At 31.9% G+C, this 5,979-nt stretch overlaps 1 pseudogene; it reads left to right on the forward strand.

Annotated features, from left to right (window-relative positions):
* Positions 1–5,018: 5,018 nt before the first annotated feature.
* On the forward strand, positions 5,019–5,515 carry LOC106979334 (60S ribosomal protein L21-like; annotated as a pseudogene).
* The last annotated feature ends 464 nt before the right edge of the window (positions 5,516–5,979 follow it).

A 5,979-nucleotide genomic window follows, 5' to 3' on the forward strand; every position in this document is an offset into this window, starting at 1 on the left:
GCTATTTCCTTCAGCTACTGCTTGCTACATTTTATTTCTAAGAAAGAGGTCATACTCAGAAAGAATTGTGAAATATAGTAGCTAATTGGATTTACTACCACCTAATGGAATGCTTAAGGAAAATTTTCAGTCAGGTACAGAAACTATAATTAAATTTGATTTCAAATGCTAATGTTGATGGTGGGTATGGGGTCCTGATAATCTCAGCAACTGCAGAGGCATAGTGGCATTTACATGATGTTTGTTATCTTTATGTGAGTTCTATACCATTTGTTATGAGTTTCATCTTCACTTGCATTCATCAAACATTTCTTGAGCATCTTAAGTGCTAGGTACTCTGGCAGGCATTGGAGAACTCAGATAAACATTCCCACATTCTAGCGAAGACTTTTTTTTTTAATATTGAGCTTGTACAAATAGCCTGTTGAACCCACAGGCCAGCATATATAGCTGATACTTGAACAACATAGGGGTTAGTGGCACTAACCCTCCATGTCAGTAGAAAATCTGTGTATAGTTTTTGACTTCCCACAAACTACTAAAAGCCTATTTTTGACTGGGAGCCTTACTGATCACATAAACAGTTGATTAACACATATTTTGTATGTTATTTGTATTACATATTATATTCTTATAATAAAGTAAGCTGGAGTGAAGAAAATGTTATTAAGGAAGCCATAAAGAAGAAAAATACATTAAATACTGCACTATAAAAAATCTGCACATGAGTGGACCCATAAAGCTCAAACCTGTGTTGTTCAAAGGTCAACTGTATACATATATGTTCCATTTAACTCTCATTCTGTTGATTTGGGCTCAACTTCCTAGCCTGTGAAGATAATTTGAAATCCTGAATTCGTCATCCACTCTATTAGTTGCTGTGTCTTTTCTTTCCTTTGTTCCCACCAACTTATTTCATCTACAAAATTGGTAGCTATTTCATTTATCTTACCACTGATGTAAAATGATAAACAGTTGAGAAATACAGTTTTATGAGTTTGTAGTCAAGCAGAATTTTCTCTTTTCAAACTATAATCAGTGAAATGTAGACAAAATTTACCAAACTGCTTTTATCTTCAGTCTGATCATATGCAAAGTAGTAAAAATAATATTTATCTCTGAGGCCTTATATGATATTCCATTATTGCATTCAAAGTTCCTGGCACATCATAGGGACTAATTAACTAACCAGCAAATTCTGGCAGAGGACCAGAGTCATCCCTTGTATTTACTATTGATCCATTATTCAATCATCTGTTGAATATCAACTCTACTCTAAGAATTGTGCTGAAGCCTAAGGATCTCAGAAAAGGTAAGATGCATTTTCAAGTTTGCAATTAATTATGAGAGACAGAAATAAGCAAAATGTTAGATTAAGGCAATTGTATCATCAAACAAGACACATCATCAGTCAATTTCATCCATAGTTTTCTCCATCATCCAAAAATACACTAGCACATGCTTTGTAATTTCAAAAAACTCAAGATACAGCCCCGTTGTTTGAAGGTGAAGTTCAAATTTCATACAATAAAGTCAAATTTTAATCCATATTTCAAGCCTTATTTCGATTTATCCCCCAGTGCTTTCCATACACCCTGTCTCCAACCAAACCAACTGCTCACCATTTCACATACATATTACGCTGCTTCTTGCTTCAGAGATTTGCACATGTACATTTTTCTGTGTTTGCAATTCTCTTGCTTTTCTTTTCTTTGAATCATAAATTCATATTTCAAGAATGAATTTAAATATGTCCATTTTTATGAAGCTTGTATGATTTTCTTAGGTAGAGGGAAAGCTTGCATCTTCTAGGTTCCCCAAGCATATCATTTATGCCTCTTCTGTAATTAAGATATATATTAATAGTATTAATTTTAACACTAAGCTATTTATTTATTTGTTTATTTATTTATCTATTTATTTTTAGTAATCTTTACACCCAATGTGGGGCTTGAACCCATGACTCTGAGATCAAGAGCCACATGCTTTTCTGACTGTGCCAGCCAGGCACTCCAATGCTAACCTTTTCTAGTGACAAAAGAGTACTTCAACATGTGGAATATTTAATTTATTTAAACATTTTTATACTGTTGTGTAATTGTGTTTTGCTTTGAAATATTTTGTCTTTGAGGAATATCTGTTCATATAGTTTTAAGATAAATGACAGGTTGGATTACTTCATCAACACTACATTATTATTTGTATCTATTTTCAGTCATCTTGTTAATGTAACTTATATTTAAATACACTGAAGTATCTCAAACTTTAAAGAAGCTACCCAATTGTTAATCAGAGTATTAGTGCAATACAAATAATAACTACTTTTTCTCTCAATATTAAGGTGTTTAAGATATAAATTATATTTAATTTAAGAAAATAACCATCTGTGTGCTAACTTCCTAGTAGCTGTTATATCTTGCTAATTTTGTGAGTTTGATTTCTCTAAACCAAGAAAGATCTTATACAATTAATGACGCACAAATAATATATTTTTCCTTCTAAAACAAATGCTTTAGAATTCAATCTTCTGATGATTGCCACATGTCAAAATTTATATCTTGAATAAATGGTTACAGATCTAAAGATGTTTCCGTTTTCAAATGATTTCTGACTTATTCTTTCAATCAGTTTTTAAAGGTACACTAACAAAAATCACTATTTTACATTTAGTCCTTTGTTTGCATACTAAATAATTCATCACCTTACTGATAACTTGCATTGCTGACCAAGTAATATTCTAATTGCCAAAAGATTAAACATACGTTCAAATTGTAAATTTGTAAATTTACAATTGTAAATCCAAAAAAAAAGTGCCTGAATCTGAAGTACTTCTAAAAGGAGCCTTTTTTTTCAAAAGGAAAATAATTTTTAAACATCACTTAAAATAATTTGCTAGAAGGGCTACTTAAAAGATGACAGAACTTATCTTTTTCATTCATTATGTGTCTAACAAGATAATCTGCTTTATTGTTTTGGTGTTTTATATTTTTTTGACATTTCACAATTTTTAAAGAACTTTCACATGTTTTTCATAGGACCCTCACATTAGCATTGTAATGTAGACAAGTAGTTATCAAACACCCTATGTTACTGATGATTCTGTGACACTCAAAGACATTATGTTCATCGTCCATCAAAAAATTACTTGAACTAGTAAGTGAATTCAGTAAAGTTGTTGGATACAAAATTAGTATACATAAATTTGTGGCATTTCTATATACTAATAATGAACAGAAAGAGAAACTAAGAAAACAGTATCATTCACAATTGCATCAAAAAGAATAAAATATCTAGGAATAAATTTCATTAAGGAGATGAAAGACCTGTAGCCTTGAAACCATAAGACATCAATGAAAGAAACTGAAGATGGCACAAGTAAATGAAAAGATATGCCATGTTCATGGATTGGAAGAATTAACATTGTTAAAATGTTAATACTACCCAAAGCAATCAGCAGATTCAGTGCAATCTCTATCAAAATACCAATAGCATTTTCCACAGAACTAGAACAAATACTACTAAAATTTGTGTGGAACCAACAAGATCTTGAATAGCCAAAGCAATCTGAAGAAGATCATAGCTGAAGGTATCATACTTCCTGATTTCAAACTATATTACTAAGATGTAGTAATCAAAACAGTATGGTACTGGTACAAAAAACAGACACAGAGAACAATGGAACAAAATAGAGGGCCCAGAAATAAACCCATGCTTTTATTAATCTTTGACAAAGGAAGCAAGAAAATACCATGGGGAAAGACAGTATCTTCAAGAAATGGTGTTGGAAAAACTGAACAAGTACATGCAAAAGAATGAAACTAGATCACTCTCTTTTACCATGTATAATCAAAATGGATTAAATACTTAAATATAAGATCAGAAACCATAAAAATACTACAAAGAAATATAGGCACTAAGTTCTTAGACATTGGTCTGAGCAGTATTTTTTTTTTTTTGATACGTCTTCTTAGGCAAGGAAAACAAAAGAAAAATAAACAAATGGGAGTATATCAAACTAAAAAGCTTTTGCATAGCAAGAAATCTTCAACAAAACAAAGAGACAACCTACTGAAAGGGATAAAATATTTGCAAATGATACACCTGATAATGAGCTAATAGCCAAAATATATAAAGAGCTTACGTAACTCGATATTAAAACAAAATCCAATTTAAAAATGGGCAGAAGACCTGAATTGACATTTCTCCAAAGAAGACACCCAGATGGCCAACAGACTCATGAAAAGATGCTCAACATCACTCATCACCAGGGAGATTCAAATCAAAACCACAAAGAGATATCACCTCTTACCTATCAGAGTAACTATTATCAAAAAGTCAAGAAATAACAAGTAATGGTAAGGATGTGGAGAAAAGGAAAACCTCAAGCATTGTTAGTGAGAATACAAAATAGTGCAGCCACTATGGAAAATAGTATGGAGGTTTCCTTGGCACATTAAAAATAGAACTACCATATGATCCAGCAATCCCATTTATGGGTGTTTATACAAATAAAATGAAAACACTAATTCAAAAAGATATATGCACCTCTATTTTCATTGCAATATTATTTACAATTGCCAAGATATGGGAACAACTGAAGTGTCCATCAATAGATGAATGGGTAAAGAAGATGTGCTGTATATATGTATATATATATACACACATATATATGAAGATATTTATACTATGTATATATATGTGTGTATACACACACATGTATGTATACATATACATAGTGTATACATAGCATATACTATACTATATACATAGTATACTATATATATAGTATATATACTATAGTATACATACTATGTACATGTATACATACATATATACACACACATATATACACATATACACACATATATATCACATCTTCATATATATGTGTGTATATATATGTATGTATATACACACACTCATATATATATATGTATATATATATAGTATAAATATATATACAATAAAGTATCACTTAGTCATAAAAAAGAATGGGTGGAACTGCCATCTTCCAGTAATTTGCCAAAGTGACCAACACAAAGGGAAAGAGAAGAGGTACCTGCTGTATGTTCCCTAGGCCTTTTAGAAAACATGGAGCTGTTCCTTTGGCCACATACATGCGAATCTACAAGAAAGGTGATATTGTGGACATCAAGGGATGTCCACTGCTCAAAAAGGAATGCCTCACAAATATTACTATGGCAAATCTGGAAGAGTCTACAATGTTTCCCAGTATGTTGTTGGCATTGTTGTAAACAAACAAGTCAAGGGCAAGATTCTTACCAAGAGAATTAATGTATGTATTGAGCATATTAAGCACTCAAAGAGCCAAAACAGCTTCCTGAAATATGTGAAGGAAAATGATCAGAAAAAGAAGGAAGCCAAAGAGAAAGGTACTTGGGTTCAGCTGAAGAGCCAGCCTGCGCCACCCAGAGAAGCATACTTTGTGAGAACCAGTGGAAAGGAGCCTGAGCTGCTGGAACCCATTCCCTATGAATTCATGGTGTATGTGTAAAAATAAATAAATAAATAAATAAACAAACAAACAAACTCAAGATTGTAAAAAAAAGAAAAAAAAGAATGAAATATTGCCATTTGGGTCAATATGGATAGACCTAGAGGGAATTATGCTAAGTGAAATAAATCCAGCAGAGAAAGACAAATACCATGCGATTTCACTTATACGTGGAATCTAAAAAGCAAAACAAACAAACAAAAAAAGAAATAGACTCATAGATATAGAGAACAATCTGGTGGTTGCCAGAGGGGAGGGACTGGAGGGATGGGCAAAATAGGGGAAGGGTATAAAAAGGTACAACCTTTCAGTGGTAGAAAAAATAAGACATAAGGATACAATGTACAACATAGGGAATACAGTTAATAACATGTAACAACTTTGTTAGGTGACAGATAATGGCTAGACTTATTATGACGATCGCTTTGCAATGTATATAAATGTTGAATCACTATGTTGTACAC

Source organism: Acinonyx jubatus, chromosome D4 (assembly GCF_027475565.1).
Source record: "Acinonyx jubatus isolate Ajub_Pintada_27869175 chromosome D4, VMU_Ajub_asm_v1.0, whole genome shotgun sequence".
NCBI classification, from domain to species: domain Eukaryota; kingdom Metazoa; phylum Chordata; class Mammalia; order Carnivora; family Felidae; genus Acinonyx; species Acinonyx jubatus.